The sequence below is a fragment of the Cryptomeria japonica genome, chromosome 3, assembly GCF_030272615.1.
Source record: "Cryptomeria japonica chromosome 3, Sugi_1.0, whole genome shotgun sequence".
Classification (NCBI taxonomy): domain Eukaryota; kingdom Viridiplantae; phylum Streptophyta; class Pinopsida; order Cupressales; family Cupressaceae; genus Cryptomeria; species Cryptomeria japonica.
In genome coordinates this window covers 500,723,362-500,749,576 of record NC_081407.1, presented here as the reverse complement: position 1 = coordinate 500,749,576, position 26,215 = coordinate 500,723,362, and the positions used below count along the sequence as shown (strand labels likewise).

At 39.1% G+C, this 26,215-nt stretch overlaps 1 protein-coding gene across 2 annotated transcripts in view; it reads right to left on the bottom strand.

Moving 5' to 3' along the window:
* The window catches only part of LOC131067462 (WD repeat-containing protein DWA2), a 201,723-nt gene that overhangs the window by 43,962 nt on the left and 131,546 nt on the right, over window positions 1-26,215 (bottom strand). The gene's annotated exons all lie outside the window — the stretch shown is intronic.

Genomic DNA, 26,215 nt, shown 5'->3' with positions numbered 1-26,215 from the left:
ATTTGATTTCTATCTCTGATGACTCTTTGCACAACCCCTTTTAAAAAATGAAATAATAACATTTACACCCTTAGCCACTTGTTTTAATATTTTCAGTCCCACTTATAGAATAGAAAATAATTATATAGAATGCACAATAACTAGGAAATATGTCTTTCTTAATAATTAAAGAAATTTATTACATATATATTTAAGAATCATCAACTTTTCCAAGGTACAAAGAATGATTGGACCTGCAATCCAAAAGTAGATTAGAGTGCACTTGCACCCAATATGTAGGAACAACTCTTCAAGAGGTATTTGACAAAAATATGAAATAAATATTTATTATTTGAATGTGGAATAGGCTTTCTTATACCGACTGTGATAGCTGCCAACAGTATAGCCAAAATACACGATATCATAGTAACCTACTTAAAAATTATACATGATTGATACTGTCAATCAGACATGATTACCCTAACATAGCATGGCCAATTAGCTAAAAGTGTGCTAATACTTGGATATATATGATAATTAGTTGGATATTTCAAGCACAACATGCTATCCTTCAAAATCTTTTCACCTAAGATACTTTGAGTGAAGGCATTTTCTTACTGTGACTTATTTATTTCTATGCTTACCCATCTGTTCTATACTTCTGTTGTTTCTGCATCCAATTGGTTACGGTTTTATCATGTGCATGCTTCTAACAGATTCAGTCAGCTAGTTTGGCCACTTACATATCTTTAGTCCTTACAATATTTACCAACACTTTTGGCTGTCACTTTTTCTAGTTGAAACTTGTTTTCTGGGGGCCATACTGTTACACTCGTGTTGTTTTAACATGATATAGCATTAAGGGTTTTGTCATTCCTTTTCTTCTAAGTTACCAGTCCTGAAACTGGATCAGGTTCCGGTTCAGATTTGCGGATTCAGTTTGCAGGTTCAGTCAAAAACAAATTTAGGGTTGGGTTCGTTTTGGATTCATCAATACAAAAACATATAAAAATAAGAAATATATACTTGAAGCAGTAGTTAAGTTCAAAATACACCACCATATTAATAGTCAAAGAACATAGAAAAACATACCACCACTATTACATTTCAAACAGCACCTTGTTATGGTTTCCAAACCTGTAATTGCACATTTTGATGTTTGAGGGTGTGTTTCTTTCCTTGTTTTTGGAATTGATGGTGCCAATCCATACCAATGCTAGTGAGCTAGACATACCAAGTAAGTAATTCCTAAGCACTTCCAGCTAACATTCCAGTCTGTTTTGCCCCCTGAACAGCAGCCTTAAAGTACAATTAGGCCTCATTTGCAGCCTATCACACCTCTTCATTTCATTTAAGGTGCATTATTGTTGTTTCAGTTGGGTATTGATCTAATTTATTTGGGCATTGTGCGAAAGTGATTTGATCAGTGTTATATGTATCTTCTCTTCGTATCAGCACTTCACATAAGTGATAATTTATGTTGGAACAATTTGTTGATTTGTCATATTGTTCAAAAATTTAAGAAACAAATCAGGGTGGCTATTACATATAGCAAATTATGGATCTAGGTACCGTCAAGCTAGAATCACCACAAAAATCACTTATGGATGGTTCGATGATAGGGCATGGCATTATATTTGTAATGCAGTGCTCTTACCATTTGGTTCCATCTCATGTTTTGAGGATGAAACATGTCAAGAAGTGATGACATGTTATGTACCTAGGGATATGATATCATGACATGGGTTTACCCCTCCATTATGTATTAGTAGGAGATCTCTAAAGAGGATGTGAATATCATTTTAAGGATATATGAAGATTACAATATTGTGATTGAGATCCATTGAAGATATAGTGTGGAGTAGCTTCTTCCATAAGAAGTATTGTATGGTATTGGCCTACCTCAAGAGTTTACTCTATTTCTACATATATTGGATATTAGGGTATCTTGGTCAGCAAACATCTCATTTTTTGTTTGTGATCTCTCTTCCATATTATCATATTGCCATCATTATATGTGTGGATTTTAACATGTAAAAAAATTGGAATTCATGGTAAAATCCACCCATAGTAGCCAAGAGTTTGTGAATTCTATTCAATCCTAGAGATGTAACTCCATGTCTTGTATATGGAATATGAATATCCCATGTTTTATATATGGAAGCAGCTAAATGCCCAGTTTTGTATAAGAAACTCATTTGTGAATGACTGGCTGATGATCGAACAAGCCAATTCATGAATGGTAAGAATGGGGGATCATCACACTTACAAAATGTATGAATTATAGAAATCTAGTACTTGGCTATGTTTGAGCATGAGACAATGACTATGCCTAATAAGGATAGCTCGGAGTAGGTCAAAAATTCCTGAGCAAATAGGCCCTCATGTCACCAATTTAAATTCAGATAGTAATTCTAAATATAATACACTCAGTGAAAAACTTAATGTATTTTAAAGACAATCAAAAAACCTCAAACAATACAAGTTTGAAAATTTTTGAATAGCCAAACAAAATGGATAAACACCATAGGAGAGATGTATGCCGTCTACTCTGCTTACATGCTTTGAAATCCTTTATATAGCTTTAGGATACAAAAAATAGGAAACTTACTAAAAATAGAAAATTACGATTCTAGGTGAGAACCTAAGAGTTATGACACTTGTTAGTTAAATGTGTCCTTGGCACTCAACATGTATTGTCAAATAAGGTCCAAACTTGAAAGAAAAATGAGACTGTTTGTTGGAAGTATTTAATTGTCACCCATGCTAATTGAGGTCATATCTCCTAGCCCGTTGCTTGAAATTCAAAATTTTAATATGTATTGAAATGATAGGTTGATCTAACTAGTCTGGATTGAATTGTAGCATAAGAAAGTTCCAACAATTAAACCAACAAATTCCACTCTAGAGGACCCCAAGAAAGAAAAATGCCAACAAAAAAAAAAATTTGGTGAATTTTCAAATTTCTGCCTGAAAGTGTCACTTAGATGGCTTGAGAAGTTCTCTACACCAGCCAACCACCCACACCAGGCCATCATGTTCCATTCCATGTTAGATATGCCCATATCCCATTCAATTGAGAGGTGCAGTTATTCAAAAAATCGGTCCAAAATGTACTTATGTGCCCCGTCAGGCCTTCCTTTGACAACACTATTCTTTTTCTAAATCTACAGTGATTGAAAAAAAAATGCTGAAACCAATCTTCCACTAGAATAGCAGATTTTTTTTTAAATATATTTCAATTTGATGAATCAGCCCAAGGGGCATGGGGCTCTTCAAGAGCCTACATGCCAGTTTCATTGACATTTCTGGGTTGACAAGCAAAAGGCTTTTGATGTTGATCCTACTATTTTGAGATTTTTTATAATCCGTCATGCCACAAGAGGGCACTTGAAATAGTTTCTTGTTCCCTACAATAAAATGGTCTGAATTATTTTATTTACATTGTCATTTTGGATTGAAGTCAAGAGGAAGATGATAACTGAGAATTATACAAGCAACACTGAGAGGGGGGGTGTTGTGCCTTGCACACACTCCCCGTCGCTGACACGGACCCCCTTTCATTGTTCGCCTCGCTGAGGTCCTGAGTAGGAATTTTGTCTAGTTGGCAGAGTAAGATGCAAAAGAAAGAGAAAGTCTGGTCAGGGGATGCCATAGTACTTGAGGAGAATTGTTCAAGCTAGAATTCCCAAATTTTGTCAAGTCTAAGTTCCTAGGAGGTCCCTGCCATAGCAATGTGCAAATCAAGCTTCAGATAAGGAAGGGGAGTTGGTAGACTAGTGTATCTCAAAGCATAAAATGTGCATTTTGCACTATAGCCTTCGAATGCCAAACTTTTCCCTGAAATTAGGCGAATCAAGAGTGAAGGGGAAAACGTTTTAAATGTCTTTTGGCACTTTATCCTTCAAGTGCTGAAAATTCCCGTTTGGGCGAGCTGTAAAAATGAAGAGAGGCGCATATTTGCACTTTTGCCTCTCACTGCCAATTTTTTTCCCTTAGGATGCTAAGTAACATTTCAAAGGAAAGGGGAGATGTTTCAAGATGCAAAGGCAATACATTTCGCACTTTTCTTCCAATGTGCCTAAGTTTCCCCTTTAAAACACAATGAGTTCAGTTAAAGGCAAAAGGAAAAAAGGGGGCTTCAAAGAAAATCACTTTTTCTTTTTACATTTCTGCCTAGCATTGCCGAACTTTTCCCCTAGAAGATAAAATGTCAAGTTCAAAGAGTAAGCGCGGGGAAGGGGGGGGGGGAGTAAAACGTCAAGCAACCTTTTTGCACATTTACCTAGTGTTGACGTGTATTTTGTACACAATCATACACAGAATAAAATACCCAAAGGCATCTTATCCTCTCTTGAATAAAGTCGCTAACTGCTGAAGATATCGCAAGAAGGATCAATTAGGATGACTCCAATGTTCTTTTTAGTAGGGTCTCTACGTGTGGACAAGCTCGCCGTGGTATGATGTGATTTGATGTATCCTCAAGGGGTCTTACGCTTCCGAAAGCTTAAGATTTTACTAAACTAAGAAGCTTTTCAAAAAAATAACAAAAGGATAGGGTTTTGGAAGAAATTTAATCTAATCTAACCCTAAGAATGACTTCATGTGGACAAGACTTGGCAAGATTCTACCAACTTCAATTTCGCCATAAAATAACAACTCAATTGAAATTGATGCGATCTTCTAAGGTAACAAAATGATTTTCAACGCATCAAAGATCAAAGACACTACCACGAAGGTACATATCCAAGATACAATGATGATTGAAGGTTAAGTGATTCAGGTATTCTCCAGTCGACCACGCAAGGCGTTCCTACAATCAGCAAGAAGCTAGTGGTTTGGATTACGAATCCTACCAAAGATCAAGTCTCACACTATGTCCTTCAAATTAACACACTACTTTGATTGAGCATGATTCAAGTAAATTGAACAACCATGAAGATAACCAAGAAAATTGCAACAAAACACCATAACTTCAATATTTCATTGATTTCCAAGTCATCATGTACAACAATTGCTTGAATTCCCTTTCCTCAAAACTCAATCTTGCTACAAAAATAAAATTGCTTCTAACTCTAATCTCTTTAATACAACAAACTCTCTGATATCTAACTATTACAAATGAAATGAAAAATGAGGGTATAAATAGCATCCTCAATTACAATGAAAGGTCCAGATTGAAAGTAGATCAACGGTCAAGATCATGACACCTAAACCCTAATTAGGGTTTGTTACAAATGGCCTCCTTTTTACTGAACAATATTAAATACATAGCCAAATATTAAATTTGGCACAAAAACCTAGGAGACATAAACCAATGACAAATAAGATGCCATGTCATCTATAACAACCTCTCATCTAGAATCTTATTCCCTTTCCAATTCTCTTTTTTAACATATGTAATGAATCTTGATACGATTCCTTCGATCTCTGCAATTGGAATCTCGGGAAGATTCTTCATACTTTCTTCCAAGTGGATGACTTGATCGAATGCATCTAGAAGAGCTGCGTCCCATGAAGTTTCAAGTTCCTTTGTTCTTTCAATCAGGAGCATAGTGGCAAACATTTGATCATATTGCTCGTCTGTAACATTAGCGTCCTTGCAAAAGATGACCTTGATTCTATCCTCTAATTCCTGCATATCCACATCTGTCTCGACCTCGATCCTCCTGCCAAGAATGGTACGAAGTACCTCAAATACTCTGTCCTGGATCGAATTGATCACCTCCTCAACTTGGCTACATTTAGTACTGATGTCCTCGAAGAGAACACTCTTCATATGGAGTAAGGTTGACCACTGAAGCAAACTGTGAGGTCCTCCATCCATGATCTTCTCTTGTGCTAAGACCTTCCTTGATGTGTGTCTAATTACTTTCAAGACAGGAACAATAACATCTTTGGTATGGGCAAATGCGGCTACTGTTATCATCAAATTGTGGATTATCTCAAGAACCTGGATAGCTTGATGAATAATCTTCATCATCCTTGTAACAAACTCTACGGCAACTGTATGAGATTTATCCATCCAAGTACTTGTACGCTGGACCATATTCCTGAATCTTTCCGCCTCATTGATTGATTCAAGTGGAAGTGCCTGCACTGGTGATCTAGCTGGATCCTGACGTCCTAAAGGTTCATTGAGATGACTGAAATATGTCCTCCATGCACCGACCTCTCTCTCAAGCTTTCTATTCTTCTCCATTTCTTCTCTAAGCTTGTCTTTCAATGCCTCAAATGAATCGGTGGCATCATCCAATGTCTGCTCTGCTGTGGATGGTCCTAGCTCAAAAGTTTGTATATCATATTCTTCTGCTAGGATCTCACCTTCATATTTGTCTACTGCCGGTGTAGCTCTCTGCAGTTTTCTGGATCCCGTCTCATCTCGAATCATCTTGGACATCATGGTAGCCTTCCTCTTCTCTGGTACTTCGTGTGAGCGTCCAACAAGGCTCTCTAAATCAATTGCATTGTCCTCATCCTCTACTACGATCACCTTGGTCAATCTTTCCTTCAACCAATCTGGGATAGCCGATCTTGTCTCTTGAACTTGTATTTCTTTATGCACTACTTCTTCTTGTCTGGGAGGAGATGTTATTTCATTGTCCTCTTTATCTTCATCCAACTCATAATCTTGGAGAGATCCATCTGGTGACCCTTGTTGTGCCTGTCCTTCTTCCTGCCTGTCGTTCTGTACCATCGACTCCATGGATTCTTCCACTTGAAGTGTCCTCTTCTCTGGTCTAGAAGAAGTACCGGATGATCGATCTCTGTTAGCCTCTTGTTTCTTCTTGGAAGACTCTCTCTTTCCAGGTCTCTCTTTCCTCTTCGAACCTCTTGGATGGAGATTACCCTCACTGGCACATCGAAGGTTACCTTCACCTGAATTTCTAGGATTAGGATTGCCTTCACTTACACTAGCTCCACCTTCGGCTGGTTTCTCTTCCAAAGTGAAAGTCATAGCTATGCCTTGCTCTCTCAACTTCTGATGCTGTACGTCAACCCATCTGCGAGTACAAGACAAAACTGGAGCCATTAAAGTATCTAGATCCACGACCTCAGGCTCATTCCAATCCAACCTTATTGTTTTACTTTCTCGATCATAGGATGACTGGATATGTCTGCCACTGTCCTGAGCTTGGTCGGCCACTCTGTAAATCCTGCATTTCCTGATGAAATCCAAAGGCAATCTAGAATGCATTTTTCGTTTCACTTCAAGATCATCTAAGAGATTCATCATAAAATCTTCTATTTGGTACTCATGCTTAAACTTCCTACCGACTGTCTCCTCTAAATGTCCATGTGGATCAAAGCTTTCTCTCAAAGCAAAGGTTGAAAAAGAATACAAGGCTAACTCCTTCTCTGCGTCATCCATAGTTAAAGCATTAGGACATACCTCAACTGAATTGCCCAAAATGATAGGTACTGGAACTCCATTCCCATGTCTGTGTCTGAATGCCTTCGCATATGCTGCCAACTGTCTTGTTACTTCAAGTAACACAATTCTGTCTGTCGGATATCTCGGCAACATGTATGGAGGTAAAGGACGTCCATGAACTCTGATATAAGTAAACTTCGGAAATTGGATAAACCAAGCACCGTACCTCTTCACCAATTCTTGTGCATCCTGAGATAATCTGTTGTGAATCCCACCTTGCAACGTCCTTGTGATGTTCATCGTGAAGGTATCATTAACTAGCTTGTAGTTGCTCCCTGGCAGATGATGCAAGTAGGCATAGGAATCACAAGCTCTGACCTTGCCGGGTCCTCTTCCAATCACTCCTCTATGAGGTAGTCTTGCGTACTCAAAACTCCTGATCAACGCATAGATGACGTATGAACTCATGTGGAAGGACTTGGTAGCCTTGAGTCTCCTCAATTGTACGTCTAAGCAATGGCTAATCATCCTAGCCCAATGAATGGTTCCTTTACCCTGAACAATCACCTGGATGAAGTAGAACATCCACTTCTCAAAGTAGAAGGCCTGAGGGGCTCCTGTAACTCGGTTGAGCATTGTAATCAAATCTCTGTACTCCTCCTGGAAATCAATCCTGTGTGGTGTGTTCGGTACCTTGCTTAGACGGGGACGGCTCTTGAGTAACCAGTTCTTATTAATTATGCTTAGACAAGCATCTGGATCATCTTCGTACATTGACCTGGCTCCCTCTATGCTCTTGTATATCATGTCCCTGTGTTCTGGAAGATGGAAAGCTTCACTTATAGCTTCCTCTGAAAGGTACGCCAAAGTGTTTCCTTCATTGGACACGATCGTTCTGGACTGTGGATCATAATGACGAGCACACTCGATCATCAACTCATGGCACTGAACAGCTGGAGGAAAGCCGGCCGCCTTTATGATGCCACTCTCGATTATTCTCCGGGCGACAGGCGATGGCTTACCAATGTAAGGGACCTCTCGAAATTTCTTCGTGCTAAAGTTGCCTAAGTTTGTATCTCCAATGTTGCTCCACTTCGACACGATCTTCGTCTCCACTTCTTCGGTCTTTTGATCTTCTTTCATAAGAGCTGAACGACTGGTGGATGCTCCCGCCTTCGGGGTTGCCATATCTACACAACATTTCATAATGAGAAACTAGATCTTGCAATAAATAACATAGATTAGAGAATAAATTTTAGGAAACCTCATGATAAGTCTTAGAGTTATCATTTCCTAAAAAAAACGATTGAGCTAGGAATTCAAAATTCAAAATTTCAAAATTTCAAAATTTAGGCTATGACGATCAAAACTTAAAATTAAAACTATAAAACCATATCGCCATACCTCACTAGAGAACTAACTCTAGAATGCAAAATGAATAAAATCGCCTAGGCAAAATTGATGTTAGATAATCTTCAACGTGATCTCTTCCTCAATTTAGCAACTTCGCCACCTTTTGGGATATCTTTTACGTCCTTGGCAAGCTCGCTCAAATGGAAACTTCAAGTTCGCACCACCTTTGATTGATGTTCACGTCTTCCTTTGATGAAATTCGCACCACCTTTGAATATAAATTCGCACTTCCAAATACAACTCGCACTTCTCCTTCAAGATCGCATGTAAGAGATGATAAATGATGATGTGAAAATGACAATTCCCACCTCCCTTTATAGCGCTCACCTCATATTCACCTTAAGGCCGACTTGGTAATTAATAAGGCAATTTAAAACAATTTTTAAATAAAATAGAAGGCCGACTTTGATAAAATAAACCAAATCCAAGCACTCCATTTTAATTTTTAAATTAATTAATAATTAATTATTAAATGCCTTTATTTTAAATTAATAAATTCGATTTTTTGACAAGGCAAAATAATAATTAATTAAAGATCAAGCGCAAATTTTAAATGCCATTTTTTAATTAAATTTTCAAATTATCGAATTTTCTAGCATTTAAACAAATTCAAAAATGTTTTGAGCGCCAAAATTTGGAGAGTGGAAAATTACAAACCTCATCGCCCTGGTCCCTGACTGAGGGACAGGAGCGATCCATCATCTTGGTCTTGATTCTTGCATTTTTGACGTTCAAAGTCTTCATCTCCACGTTGAACTTGGCATTTTCGCTAGGAATTTCGAGCTAAAGTGTCTTGCTTGTGTGAACTAGTGCCCTTTATGACCATTATCGCCCTGGTCCCTTGGAGAGGGACAGGAGCGATCTAGATGTTTTCTCCATTTCAAGCTCAAATTAGTAACATTTTAACGTCCACCTCCTTTGTATCGCCTTCCAAATGATGTTTTAAACCTTGTGCAACTTTGCTTCGACGTAATCTTTAAAGGATAACAAGTGTTTTGGCAAATATCACCCTGGTCCCTTGGGGAGGGACAGGAGCAATCCTTATGTCCTGGCTCAAATTGGCAAACTTTTGATCTTTGTTTCTTGTTCATTGCCTCTTAAAGGACGTCCTTGATCTTATGTGAACTTGCTTTGACATGCATTTGAAGGAAAATGAAGGATCCTATGCAAATCGCCCTGGTCCCTTGGAGAGGGACAGGAGCGATATAGCCTCTTTGTTCGATTTGATGATCTTTTAACGTTTGAAGCCTTTGTATATCATCTCCTAATCATGCCTTGGACCTTTTACCACCTTGTAAAATCTTGACTTAACGTGATTTTTGAGAGATTTGGCCAATATGATGAACATCGCTCTGGTCCCTTGGAGAGGGACAGGAGCGAACTTTAAGATTTTAGGTTTGTCCTTGCTTCCATCAACTTGCCATCGCTTTCATAATGTGAGATGAAGTCCCTTGATCCTTCTTAATCACTTGATACTTGTTTAACTTTTGAAAATCTAGGCTTTTATAGGAATTTCGCTCTGGTCCCTTCCTGAGGGACAGGAGCGAACTAGGTGTCTTGGTGCAATTCTTTCAATGTTGTGACCTTTGATGCTTTGTGCTTGATTGAGACGCTTTAAAACGTCCTTGCCACCTTATGTCCGAACTTGGAGTGCCTTGGATTTGAAGAAAAGGCAACATTATCCTTGTATCGCCCTGGTCCCTTGGAGAGGGACAGGAGCGATCTTGGTCTTGTCGGCTTCATTTCACTTTATCACCTTCAAAAATTATCTTCAACGAATTCGACTCACCTCCTTTCTTTCATCCATGCCTTGGAATCCATTGTAACCTGGCAAGAAATTTGTCTAAGACAAAAATCGCTCTGGTCCCTGCCTGAGGGACAGGAGCGAACTTGGGCATTTGGGTCCCTTGTTGACGTTTGGTAATCTTCAATTTGTCTTCAACAGGTTCAATTCACCTCCTTTCTTGCCTTCAAACCAAAAACTTGCTTGATCTTCGTCCAGAACATGCCCTATGAAGGATTTCGCTCTGGTCCCTGGGAGAGGGACGGGAGCTACAAAGAACTTCGCCCTGGTCCCTGGCTGAGGGACAGGAGCGATTTTTACATCTTGGGTCATTCTCCTTCACGACGGTAGTTCAAGTTATATTCATTTGATAAAATGCATCTCCTTGGACCTCTTCAAATTATCAAGTCGTTAAAATCCTGCAAGGACAAAGTAATATTTGATTTTAAGCTCCGGTCCTTCACTGAGGGACAGGAGCGATTTTGACTCCTGGAGGCATTTTCGTGTTCGTGAAATTCTTCAATTCATATTCAATGGAAAGATCACGCCTTTCTTTATCACTTCCAATTCGAAATTCATCCTGACCCTGCAGAGACAGCGAGATTTTTGAAAACGAGCTCCGGTCCTTGACTGAGGGACAGAAGCGATTTTGCTCCTACAGGCCAAAATATCAAGATTTCACAAATTTAACCACTTCACAAGGCAAAAACAAATCATTTCCAATGCCCGGGATCAAATATCCAAAAGGTCAAAATTTAGTCAAAATTACTCAATTGGACAAAAATTCACATTTCATCATCAACACTTAGACAAATTTAAGACTCTGCACTCAAAATGCCAATTGAAAATAGACCATTCTGGCGAATTCATTTCATTCAAAATTTGCATCCTGCGAAAGGAAGCTCAAAAAAAGCCCTCAGGACTAACTGGATTCTGGCCTGAAAAGATCGAAAAGCAAACCCTAAGGCTTGACCCTAAATCCAGACAACTGACAAATTACCAAAACCCTAAAAAAACGAAGCGAAAGGCGAGCGAAAAACGAGCAAAAAGAGGGGGTCCCCATTTGCAATGGGGTGATGTGTGAAATGGTCACAACACCTAGCAATACCAAACTTTTTCCTTTAGAGCGCAAACTTAAGTTGAATCCTCTAAGGCATAAAATATAAAACATTTTATTTGCATCTCTCCCCTAATTTACCAAAGTTTTCCCTCTAAATGGCGAATTAATAAGTGGAATAAAGGGTAGACGAATTTGAAAGAGGGATTAAATTTTGCAAGGTATCGATGGTTTCCTTTTTCAACTCCGCTTGCAATCATCGAAAATTCCCCTTCAAGGGTGCAAACTCAAGTCAAAACAAAGTAAAGGGAAAAGGGCGAGTATTTACATTTCTTCGCAAAGTCACCTAACTTTCTCCTTAGATCGACAAATAACAAGTTAAATTAATCGAACAAAAGGAAGGGGCTTCATTCTTCGAAATCCCCGAAGAAACCACAGAGGTTAGTATCATGGCGCCTTCAGCATGTGAAACGTTTGAAATGTGAAGTAAATTTGACTTCATCATCCGTCACTTCTCCTTCCGCTGAGTGGAATGCCTTCTAAAAACGTCTTCAACTCCCAAGAAAATCCCGAAAATATGCCAAAGGGGTGTAGCGAAGACAAGTCGAAGCAATTAGGGTAAAACGCTTGCAATTTCACCAAGCAAATGTGTAGAAGTCGGAGCACATAGTGCATAGAACGCGCGACCTAGAAAGGTCAGGTTCAAGGTCAAAACACAAGCAAAATAGTTTGTGTAAAGGGAGGGGGATCGATTCAATGCAAGTCGTTTCTGTCATCATCGAAAGTATCCCAATGATGAGCCTAGGGCATAAGGGAAGGAAAATCGATACGTGTTAAGGAAGAAATAGAAGAAGCGGATCATGCCAATTCCCCTTTTGCCAAGGATACCCCGAGTTGGGTGAGTTGTGAAGAGAAACAAAGGAATAAGTCAGGGATTGAATCCCCAGCTACATCGAACCAGAAATATGTTGTTCCAAGGCAAGACATTCAACAACAAGAATAAGAGCACAAATGTTTTGAAGTTTTCTTTTCCTTCCTAATCGCCCTTGTTCAAAGCCGGATCCGAAGGCCCTCAGATATCCACGCAATTTTGGGCATTTTGTCTGACTTCAAGTATGCATTCATGACTCACTCGCATATGTAAAGTTCCATGTTTCTTGGAAATTCTAGTATAATGCTGCATTCAAATGATAGGGTTAACCTGATCCTTGCACGTGATTTATATTTTGGAAATTGCATCTCAAATCAAACCCTAGATTGCACAAACTCAACCTGGGAAAATTTTGGGAATTACAGACAGAATTGAGAAACTTCAAACATCATTCAAAAACACCTTAAAATGCCGAAAAATCTCCTTAGGTTTGGAAAACAACCATGAAACCCAGAATGCCATAAGTTAACAAGTTTCAAGAAAGTTCAAAACTGTCAAAACACACTCAAAACCTGCAGATTTTAAACTTGAACCACACCAAAACCAAGATTCCCAGCCACAAAATAAATTCAAAAACTAAAACAGCAAGTTACAACTTCTTTAAGACTTTGCCATTATGTTGTTTTATGGTCATCAATGATTCTTGCGAACACCATTGTCGGGCAGCACTAACTTTGTTTATGCTCTTAAAACTGTCTCGTAATTTGCATCCTAGTGTGCAAGGTAGATGCTTCCTAAGGTGATTGAATCCTCTAAGGCAGCTGATGCACCAGGGACGTCCGAAACATCCAAGGCTAATAACCCCCGCAAGTTGAAAAAGATGAAATATGAGTATCAAGGGTTGATCCAAGAGTCGAAGGTCCAAAGTAATTGGGACAATGCGGGCGACACTGATTTTGGGCACATTGATATCCGGCAATTCAGGGATAGAGTATACGTAGCAAATGCCCACAGGAGAGCGAAGAGGATGGTAGAGAGTGGAATTGCACAGGCAGCAAGATTCCCGCAAGCTATCCAAAATTATGAGCTTGTTGTGGAAAGATCCAAGCACTATCGGCCAGAGAGCAGGGTAGTACTTGCAAACGGGACAGTGATGGCGGATTTCGCTCCTGATATCCCCTTATTATCCCCTTGCATGAGGAAGCAATCGTAGTAACAATGGAGGAGTCTCAAGCCATATATGATCAGAATCCCAATAAGTGCAAGGGCAAAATAAATGAAAACTGGTTTAAAGAAAAGAGACCCCCTAGCACCAGGATCCTCAAGAAAGTCTACCGGGGTCAGTTCAGCGAGGAGTACGGAGACATGGTTACTCTACTCGACTAAGTCATGGACTCCCTCACTCCACTATGCTTGAGGAATGGATGTTTTACTTCACAGAGGAGGTTTTTTCAAGGAAGATCAAGTTTGATTGGTCCCAAATCATCAGTGACAACATCCATACACAACTAGTCCAACTTGCAAAGAAGAGGTATTTCACAATGTCCTCTTATATGGTATATATGTTTACAAAACATCCTAGACTATCGGGATTGATTTGCCTAGGTGACATTGGAAACGGTTCAAATCGGATGAAGGTATATGACTCCTGCCCTCAACTGCATTTTTACAACATAAGTTGGAGGGAGAAGAACAACATAGCCTATGCAGTAGGCCAATATGAGTGCGTGAATAATGCCTTCACCATGCGCATAATTAGGACAATGCAGGAGGGATTGCAGCAGAGGTTATCCAAGCAGGCCATCACGCTGATATGGAAATATGGAACAGTATATTCAGTTTCCCCGGTTCTCTTACTTGAGAATCTTAGGCTTTCAAGGCACTCCCTACTGGCTCCCCAAATATCCAACTAATAAGATGGTGCTCCTGAGGTTGCTAGGAAGGCACATACAGCTGGGCAGGTCCTTAGAGATAAGAAAATGGCTGGGGTCACATTTCCAATGGCAATGGGGGATAACGACATATACTTCAAAACCCCCGCACAGGTTGAGTAATCAATTGAAGAATTGGTGTCTTATTGCCTGCAAACACATTCCTGCAAAAAGAACTTTGATCCTACATTGCTAGGACGAAAAGCTTATGGTTGCCACTATGAGCATAAAATGAATATAGAGGATTACTAGGCAAGCTACGCAGATGATTTTGAGGTTCGTAGGAAAGAGTACTCTAGGCTCAATCTACATCAAATCCAAACCTTTGAGTATGCCCAAGTTCCAGATCAATTAGTTGACTATGGGGATCGCATACAACATTAGGCCTATGAAGCCATAAAGGATCGCCCACCTTCAATCAACTGGTCTCAGGATCCAGTCACCGACTTGGGGGTCATCCTGGAGGGTCCTAAGAGACATACTGATGCTTGGCTCCATCAGCGTATTCAAGAGCTAACTCATGACGACACACAATTCACCTATAACCTGATGGGAGGCCTTGAGTCTCATTCATTAGAAGAGGACGAAGCATCAAGTGTAGCACAAGAGAAAGAAGAGGTCAGGAAGAAGCCTGAAAAGAAGAGAAAGAAGGCGAAAGCCAGTAAAGGGACGCGAGCATTGAAGAGGTCTAGGAAGAATAAAAACCAATCACCTGAGGCCCATGCACGAGAGAAAATACCAATAAGGAGGTCGTCTATTGCCACCTCACCAGAAGATACCTATGCAGCAAAAGACGTAATTGACATAGAGCACCAGTCCACCCCTCCCGCACAACAAATTGATTCAGCTATCACTAAAACTGCGGATGAAAAAGAGCCTAATGTGCAAGAGCCGGGGATGCAGATCATTGATTTGGATGGGCCTGAGAATCAGATTGAAGGAGAGATACAGCCCAATGAAGAAGATAACCGACAAGATACCAAACAGGAAGAACAAGAAAAGGTAGGTGATAAAGATGATGAAGCAGCTGCTGAAAAGAATGAGGATAAGGATGAGGATAAAGAGGAGGACAAGGACGAAGACCTCCCTAGAGATAAAGGACAACAGCAGCTTAAGGTTCCTCGACAATTGCTGAGTGAAGTTGGAGAGAACTCGGTTGTAGACAAAGAACAGAATACAAAGGGAAATCAGCCTTTCTCCCTAACTGATCAGCCAAGAATAGAAAGTGGATCAGATGTAGCCTCGGGAGAGCAGAGCAGTGAGTTGGTTGTCACTCCAGGACAGTCTATCACTCATGCATGGTTGTAAGCCCGAGCCCAGAGGAAAGCCACCATAAGGCCACCTATAATCTTAGAAGACCTATTCTCCCAAATAGGACAGCCAGAAGTTAAAGAAAAAAAGAAACCGAGGACGTATTCCAAGGTGACTAAAGATGCTCAAACGAGCCGAACCATGCACATTGCTGCTCCATCTAAAGGCAAGTTTGTCGAAGAGGTCACACTGGCTGATTACAATGTTATGTCAATCCCAATGCGAAGAACGACTAAAAGTCAAGAAGTGAAGGAATTCAAGGATTCCATGGATACAATATTAAGCCAACTGGAAAGAATGACTGCTGGGAGAGAAATGTATAAGGCATGTGCTAAGAAAGCCGAGGGCTACGTTGATGATCTACTGAAACCACTACAACATGCTAAAGAGGCCTATGTTCCTCCTACGGCACTAGCACAAAAGACAACCGCTGAATTTGAGAGGATGAGAGCTTTAGACAAGGTAATGCGGGAGTGGTTTGAAGAGGTAACAAAAAAGGGAAATCACACACTTCAAGGTTTGACCTTTTTGGAGCATGAAATAGATCCGACCACCCAGGCAATATCATCCACCAAGGAGGGGCTCGAGAAATTAAGGGAGGTGGTTAATAGCTCACTTCCAGTCATGACAACCTTATTCTAGACATTCTCCAAGATCCCTATAAGACGGCAGATCATCGAACCCCATGAATTCAACACCTTCGCAAACTGGTACCAAACTATGCAATTAAAGATGGACTACATGGAACTCTTTGATGATGGATGGGAGGATTGTGAGAGCACCTTAGCACGTATTGGAACTAATTGTACATAGCTTCTGCAAAATTTGGTTGGAGATTGGAGGCCTAAGATGGAATATAACGAGCTCCGATTACGCTAGAAAGGTCGGCCAAAAAATGATGAAGGGGCTCCATACACCAAGAATGATATGGTAATGGCCAGCAAACTGCATTCAGCAATGCGAGAGTATGAGACCAAAGCGCTATGGCTACGTAGGGTCATGACCCACGTAGGGGTCATGCCTCTACGTAGACATAACCCTTCACCGATATACATATGATATCGATGCTTGCAGAAAACGATAATCAATAATAGTGGCAATTATGTTTACAGCAAGCAGTCGATAATAAATCAGTTATTCTTTGACTGAATCAAATATATATATCAGATATACTTTGAAAGAAAAGACTATTGTTTTCTCTATCTCTGATCTATATTCCTTAACATTGTATCAGAGCCAAGTTGGTAGAGAAATAAATAAAAGACAGTGACATTTTCAATTAAAATTCAGACTTGCATTCAGAATCAAAGGAAGAACAATCATGGTGAACAGTGTTAGAGTGGAGGATAGACTCCAAGACGCATCCAACTTTGTTTCATGGAAAATTCAAATTATACCAATTCTTCAAGAACTTGAACTGGATGCATACATAGAAGAAGACACAAAGATGCCCGAAGACGAACCAGAGAAAACAACCTGGAAAAGACACAACAACAAGGCTAAGAAAATAATAATTGATGCTGCTAAAGATCACATTCTTCCAACCATATCAAAACTAACTACAGCTTATGATATGTTCAAGACCATCCAAAATACATATGAAATAAATAATGCAAGCAGATTGCTCACTTTAAAACAGCAATTAATGCATATCAACATCAACAAAGGAGAAACAATCACATCCTATTTCATGAGGATTTCAGAGTTGAAAGACCAATTGTCAACTATTGGAAAAAATGTACATGATATGGAGCTATAATAGCACTTAAGGGATTACCATCCAGTTGGGAATCCTTTATTCAAGGCATTAGTGCTCGACTGACACTACCAAAATTCGATCAACTCAAGAACGATTGCACTCAAGAAGAATCTCGACTAATTACAAGAGGGATGGGTCCAAAAAAAAGAGGGAGAAATTCAAGCACTACATGCTAACACAAGCAACAAAGGGAAAAAAAAGAAGTTCAAACGGAAGATTGGAATCACAAAAACAAAGACTTCTCCAAGATACAATGCTACAGGTGTGATAAATTTGGACACACTCATAGGTTCTGCCCAGAAAGAAAGAAAGCCCAAGCAACCATAGCTGAAGTCAAGGAAGTAGAGAATCCTCTATTTTTCTTAGCCTTATCAAGCAAACTAAATTCAAACAAACATGTGGATAATCGATAGCGGAGCATCACGACAAAAAACCAGATTTAGAGACCAATTTGAAACCTTTGAAGGGCACTAACCTGAAGAAGTTACAATTGGAAACAATTCTGCCTATCCAATGAAAGAAATTGGGACCTGCTCAATTCAATTAAGAACAGGAGTTACATTACAATTGAAAGATGTTCTTTTTGTACCGGGTATCAAAAGGAATTTGGTCTCTATTTCAGGACTAGCTGATAGGGGATATCGCGTCACCTTCCATGAAGATAAAGTTCTACTCTGGCCTAAAAATTCCAACATAAAAAATGCTATTCCTATAGGATCTAGAGATGGTAGTTTATATAAACTATGTAATGCTCAAAAACAAGCACTAAATCTTGAAGTATCAAATTCTAATGAAATTTGGCATAGAAGATTAGGACATCTTCGATTTCGTGCCCTGCCTTCTATAGGAAAGATCACCACAGGATTACCCAATCTAAAATCTGATCATGTTGGCACTTGTAAAAGGATGTGCTATAGGGAAGAACTCAAAAGGGTCCTTTCCTTCAAGTGAACACAAATCAAAAGTTGTACTAGAACTTGTCCCCACTGATTTGTGTGGTCCAAAGTCATTACCATCACTAGGGGGATTTTTGTATTACGTGAGATTTGTTGATGACTACTCTAGGAAAACTTGGATCTATTTCATAAAACTCAAAGAATCAAATGAAGTGTTATTGAAATTCAAAGAATTTTAAGCCTTCGAGGAAAATCAAACTAGGAAGAAAATAAAGACTCTAAGATCAGATAATGAGGGTGAATATATCTCTGAAAATTTTAAAGAATTCTGCATTTCTGTTGGTATTAAGAGGGAGTATACGGTACCTTATAATCCTCAACAAAATGGACTCGCAGAAAGGAAAAACAGAACCATCGTCAAAGCCGCTAAAGCCATGATGCATGATCAAAATCTACATAGCTCATTCTGGGCTGAAGCCTCAAATACAATTGTGTACATTCAAAACAGATGCCCTCATTCAATCTTAGAGAATATAACACCTGAAGAAGCCTTTACAGGGAGTAAACCAGATTTAAGCCATCTAAGAATATTTCGTTGTCACGTGTATATTCACGTTCCTAAAGAAAAGAGGACCAAACTAGAACCCTCTGGGAAGAAAGGCATATTTATTGGCTATAGTGAAACCACTAAAGGATACAGAGTTTATATTCCAGGACGAAGATCTATTGAAATCAGTAGAGATGTCAAATTTGAAGAATATGTTGCTTATAAACTCTCTCTGAGTGCAGAAGATGATCAAACCACATAATCAAATGAAAATCCTACAATTGAGAATCAGAGGGAGAATAGCATAGAAGATCATGAACCTCAATCATCTAATTTTGAGAATGCTGAAAATCCTAACAACAAGAAAAGACCACTATGGGCAAGAAAGATGATTGAAAAAAATAATGTGGAACCTGATGAAATCTTCAAAGAGAATAAGAAAACAAGAAGTCAATCATGCTATGTTGCACTCGTGACCGAGCTTACAAAATCCGAACCATCAAATGTTGAAGAGGCCTTAACATGTCAAGCTTGGAAAGATGCAATGATTGAGGAATACCAATCTATCTTAAAAAATGATGTCTGGGACATTGTACCTAGACCAAAAGACAAATCAGTTGTCTCTTCAAAGTGGTTATTCAAAATCAAATATGCACCAGATGGTAGTATTGAAAAACACAAAGCCAGATTCGTTGCCAGGGGCTTTTCTCAAAAGGCTGGAATTGACTACGAAGAGACATTTGCTCCAGTTGCCCGATATACTTCTGTAAGAACCATTATTGCCATTGCAGCATCTAAAGGGTGGAAGATACATCAAATGGACGTAAAGACCGCATTTTTGAATGGTGTTATTGAGGAAGAAGTATATATAGAACAGCCTAAAGGCTTTGCTACACATGATAGAAACCTCTATGTGTGTAAACTGATAAAAGCTTTCTACGGCCTTAAGCAAGCTCCCAGGGCATGGTATGAAAGGATAGATAGTTATCTCTCCAAGCTAGGATATTCCAAAAATGAAGCAGATCCTAACATATACTTCAAAATATCGGATGGTCACATGTTAATACTTGTTCTCTATGTTGATGACTTGTTGATAACAGGAGAAGATCATCTTATTGCAAAATGCAAACAAGATCTTGTGGCTGAATTTGATATGAAGGATCTAGGTCTTCTGCACTATTTTCTGGGTCTAGAATTTTGGCAAAAAGAGAATTATATTTTCCTAAATCAAGGAAAATACACCACTGATATCTTGACCAAATTTGGTATGATGGATTGTAAACCTCTATCCACTCCAATGGAAACAAATCTTCATAAGCTCAAAAGTGAAGCAGTAGATTCAGAACCTACAAATCCTACATACTATTGGATCTCTTATGTACCTCCTAAACACTCACCCTGATATTTGTTACGCTACTAATGTGTTAAGTCATTTCATGTGTGAACCCAGGAAGATTCACCTAATGGTTGCTAAGCATATTCTGAGATACTTGCATGGTACTATTGGACTTGGCCTGAAGTATGAAAATGTTGAGATACAACTCCAAGGGCATTCTGATTCCGACTGGGCAGGAATGTCCCTGGTAAACACAGATTATTGGATCTCTTATGTACTTGGTAAACACTCGCCCTGACAGATTATTGGATCTCTTATGTACCTGGTAAACACTCGCCCTGATATTTGTTACGCTACTAATGTGTTAAGTCATTTCATGTGTGAACCCAAGAAGATTCACCTAATGGTTGCTATGCATATTCTGAGATACTTGCATGGTTCTATTGGACTTGGCTAGAAGTATGAAAATGTTGAGATACAACTCCAAGCGTATTTTGATTCTGACAGGGCAGGCAGTCCATTGATCGTAAAAGTACAACGGGGTGTTGTCTTAGTCTTGGATCGGCTATGATATCCTGGTTTAGCAGAAAACAGTCAACAATCACTCAGAGTTCCACTGAAGCTGAATATATGGCCGCCTCCATGGGAGCTTGTGAAGCAGTGTGGTTAAGGAAATTGCTAGTTGGACTATTTGGGAAGCCCCTGAACCCCACTGTGATTCACTGTGATAATCAAAGTTGCATCAAACTTTCTGTAAATCCCAGTGTTCCACGGGCGTTGGGGACGGGGGGACGCGTTTCTGGGACGGGGGGACCAAGGGCCTAAGTTTGGGGACGGCGGGGGGACGGTGGCAGGGGGTGGCGGGGTGGTGGTGCTAATATAGTTATACATATACATATAGTACTTGAAAAACTAGTTTCAAAAAGATGTATGACAGTATTACAGTATAAGAATTACATTTCAAATGAGACTAGGAAATTTGAAATACTAAATCTAAATACCAAGATTTCTTCAATGCTAATTGTGTTGTTATATGGAGCCTAATCAGACTCGAAGGTTAAATTTTCCCTACTTCTATCGGCGCGGTTTCCCCCTATATTTTTGAACGAGGGTTTGGGGGCAGCACCCCCAAGTTGGGGTCAAGGTGTCGGGTGTTATTTTTCTATTGGCCCACGTCCAATTAGGGTTACCCCTTAACCCCCAAAAAAGTCACTTTTTAAAATTTTAATTTTAAACATTGCATATACGTGGGGGCGACAGAAGAGGTATGGGCGTCTCCCTGTCCCTCGAGAGACGTTGCGTCCCCGTCCCCCCATCCCGGAGACGTCCCCCTCAGGGAGACGTGGCTAAAAAGGGTGGGGACGCGTCCCCGTGGAACACTAGTAAATCCCGTTTTTCATAATCGATCTGCAAGATATCCACCACTGAATGGATTGCTGATTTGTTTGTTTAATTCAGTTTTTTGGCCAGCGTATGCGTTTTTTTGGATTTTTGAGGTTAATGCTTGAAACTTGACAATGTAGAATGAATACAAATGCAATACATAAAGAAATACTGACTGGAATCAAATTTTCAGACTTCTGATTTATTTATCAGCAATGAATAATTTCAAAGAATAGTTAAATGCTATCATTCAAAGCCAAACTAACATACCAAGTGTCCTAAGCTTGCCTGGTAAGACTTATTCTACTGCCTGAATTGAAGAATATGATGAAACTGGAGCTTCCACAATGAGACAACAGCTCGAAAATGTTTTATTGACCCTAACATGAATTATCAAAAACAATTGACGAAGAATTATGCAGACCCAAATGGAATTCCAACTTCTTGCCCAGAGAAGCTCCAATTTGGTGTGCTCTTTACCCACTGATTTGCTCCTATAGCTCCAGTATGAATCAATTTTCCCAAACAAACACTGGAATTCTTCTTATTAGCCCCTAACAATGATTTTTGTAACAAAAATTCTAGTTAAAACCCTCCAATTTATTTCTTTGGTGTCCCAGGCTGTCTCCAAATGGTACGATTCAGCTGGAGGATGAATAGATGAACCAAATTAATAAAAGAGTCTGAAATGACTTCTAAACCTGCTGTGATCTGAAAATCAGATTGTCTCCTTGCTGTAGCAGTTGCAAAACTCAGAAAATTGGCCCTTTTTGGCAAGATATGAGCTTCCCAGACAAATAAATGTAGTGTAGATGAGGGGGATTTCGTCCTCTCACCCAAGATCTGAAGGTTTCCGTCTCCAAATCCTAAAACCAACCCTGTAAGAAACGTTGCAGACCTGCAATTACCAATGCTCTCCAAAAAACAACTTCAATAATAATTGAAATGCTATCCCCAATGTCTTTTTAACATGCCTCAAACCCTAATTCGAATTTGGGGATAGGGTTGTACTTTTGGCATCATAAAACATGTTAAATTGTTTCTTTTTATTAAATAAATACTTCCCCTAAGTGGTTTGACCCATTGAGGGTCTAATTCCTCATTAAAAGTGGCCATATATTTAAGTTATAACTTCTAGGAAAATGTGCCAAGGGGCCACTTTATTAATATAAAGTGATTGTATTATTTCACTTTATTATTATTTATTTAATCCAACTAAATATTTCCTAATTTATTCATAACATGAAATCCACGACTCAAATTTGAATTACGTCTGAATCACTGTGATCATTGATGTTGTTTGAGTCCTACAGGCCAACTGACAGTTCCTCCTAAAAAGTAGGGACTTGCCCTAAAAAGTAGCAACCTCTCTCCAAACACCTATAACTGCTCAAAAGGATCCTGCTCTGCTCCTTGGTCCCCCGGGTGGTCACTCAATCAACTATCAGTTCTCCTTGAAAAATAGGAGACCTCCCTAAAACAGTAGGAACTATCGTCTGAAGGTCCAAAACGGCTCGCCCCTGCAAAGCTCCATGACCCTCAAAATGAGTCCCCTAACCATGTCGTTGACCTACGGGAACTCGAATGGTAGGTCAACCCCTGCTCACTCATGTCGCCTAGAAAAGGGGACAGTATACGATCCAAGCATATAGAAATCCCTTACCATTACATAAGAGATATGGTAGACAGATATGTTATCAAATTGACCTACATCAGCACTGAAGAGCAAAGTGCTGACATATTCACCAAACCTCTTGCAAAGTTGAAAGTGGAGTACATTAGAGGTAAACTTGGTATGACTAAATTATAATTGAAATTTCTGATATTGAATCTCAGTCATATGTAATTTGATATATTCATGAATATTTTTTATGCAATATTGCAATTGTGTGTTATGTCATGAAAGGTGACGATCTTTCATATGATGTATGTGTAAGATCGCTATTGTAAGGTGACGACCTCAACAATAGCCTGATCTGTTATCAAGATTGACTAAATTAAGTTGCTGTCCCAGAATGTGCCGGAAATCTTGATCCTAAATTTGTTATGTTGAGTTATTGATTTGTTATCATTAAGTGTTGTTCCGAAATATGTCGGAAATTATGATAACAATCATATCATGATTGACTACATTAATTTGCTGTCCCAGAATGTGCCGGATGTCATGACCCAAATTATTGCACCTGTGATAATGCCAATTTTACAGTTGTCACTAAGATCAAGGTTGTTATCTGATAGACTTCATGTAATTGTTGTCCCAGAGTGCTGGATATCAGATAATTCATATCTCCCTGAGATATGAAGTTTTTCACTGGCAAGCATTACTGAGTGAATGTATATGCTCATGCCAAATGAATATATATCTAGAATGTTGTTCCTTAAAACATAATTATGAAATTCAATCCTCTTTTGCTAAGAGGGAGTGTTAAGGATGTAGCCTCATTTGGATTGAAGCAAGCAATATATTATGATACACACACACACACATATATGTGTGTGTGTGTGTGTGTGTGTGTGTGTTTGAATAGAAATACATACATATATATATATTAATTTAATGAAAGTAACATTAACATATTATCATTGTATCCGATGACTTTCAAATCGTATTCGGTATTACTACTACTGAACTGTTATTAAGCACGATAGTATCGAGCATCGTAAGTAAATTCGATGCATAACTAATAATGGTTGACAACGTATAGTGAAGCGATAGGGCTACGTAGGGGTCATGCCTCTACGTAGACATAACCCTTCACTGATATACATATGATATCGATACTTGCAGAAAACGATAATCAATAACAATGGCAATTACGTTTACAACAAGCAGTCGATAATAAATCAGTTATTCTTTGACTGAATCAAATATATATATCAGATATACATTGAAAGAAAAGACTATTGTTTTCTCTATCTCTGATCTACATTCCTTAACAGAGATAAGGACCATCTGCATAAGGTTTCAAGAATATGTTCGGGCAGAGTGAGTTGTAGGCCGAGACATATGGAAAGGGTACTTAAAAGGTGAAAATGAATTTTTATTGTAAAAGGGGAAAATATCTACTTTGGGATGATAAAAAGTGCAATCCCCAAAGTTAGTTATTTCTCCCCAACTACCAAAGTACAGCTTCGGTTTTGAGCTCTGTGCAGTACACTTTTTGGGGCAGCTTTATGGTTGCTAGTTGTTTAGTTAGTTGAAAGGCATGCTCCATATTAACTAGGCATGGGTAGTCATGTTCTATGGATGAATTTGGGCCACTTGTTTTGTTTTAATCTTGGCCATTCAACCAAGTTTTGAAACTCTATTTAAAGGGACTGGTTTTCTCTTATTTTTGTAAGAAGTCCAGAATTGTTGTTGACACTCTATTGAAATATTTATAGGATTAATGTAATTTCAAGTTGTACATGTTTCTTGAGAGTGCATTGTTCCCTTCTTCCATATTTAAATTTCTTCTATGCATTTCATTTACAAATCGCATATTTAGGTAGATATTTGATAGAAATTTTACGTTCATACCATTAAGGATTGACTAACTGTCAATCCCACTGTGTGGTTAGTCTAAACATATTTATGAATTTAGTTCGGCTGTTACATGCTTGTATGAATGTATGTTGTAGATTCAGTGCTTGTATTTAATAGTTTGAAAATCTGATTTCCCCTTGAAGATTGCACCAAGTTTTGCCTAGTTGTGTCTAACTGGCGAAGCAGAACATGGTAATTTTAAAGTTTCCGTCTATATTCCCAAATATTCTATTTTAGTTAGAGTAGTTTAGTATCTCTTCCCTACTCTTTTTCCTTTTTTTACAAATCCGAAGTTGTTGGTGTTGGAAATAAGCCACACCTGGACCGACGATGGACTGGTCCAAGAGGGGTCGATAGCTCAGCGGTAGAGCACTCCAGCAGCGTATGGAAGGTCCTAGGTTCGAGTCCTAGTTGGTCCATGTCTCAACATGGTATCAGAGCCTTGGTAAAGGAAGATCCAAGATTAAGTTTGACATATCAGACCATTATTTATTCAATATTACAATCACACTTCATTCTTCAAAATGTCAAGCATGATCAGATTTGAAGATCAACTTGAAGGAGCCAACAATTTCATCTCTTGGAAGCTAAGATACCGGTTCTTGGCAAAATGGGTTGGTTTCGGGTCCTGGTTCTTGCCCGGTCTTGGTTCTCCCCGGGTCCTGCCCAGCTAGCTGGGTTCTCTGTGGGTCCTGCCACAAAGAACCCACAGAGAACCCACCCACCTAGGTGGGACCCGGGAGGAACCCAAGGAGAACTCGGGCGGACCCAAGAGAACCAAGGCCCGTGGGTTCCCAAAAACAGGGCCCACGGGTCATACAAACACTAAAAACAATAAAAAAACACCTTTTTTAATATTTTTTTAACATCTAAACCCTAATTTTGCCCCTTATGATGCATGAAATGCATCAAAACATATATATAATTTTGATGTTTGAACATATATATAATATATGTATACATATATATATATAATTAATATATATATATATATGTATGGACGTACTCGTACCCATACCCAAGAAAAATAAAAAATTGTTGAATTCGT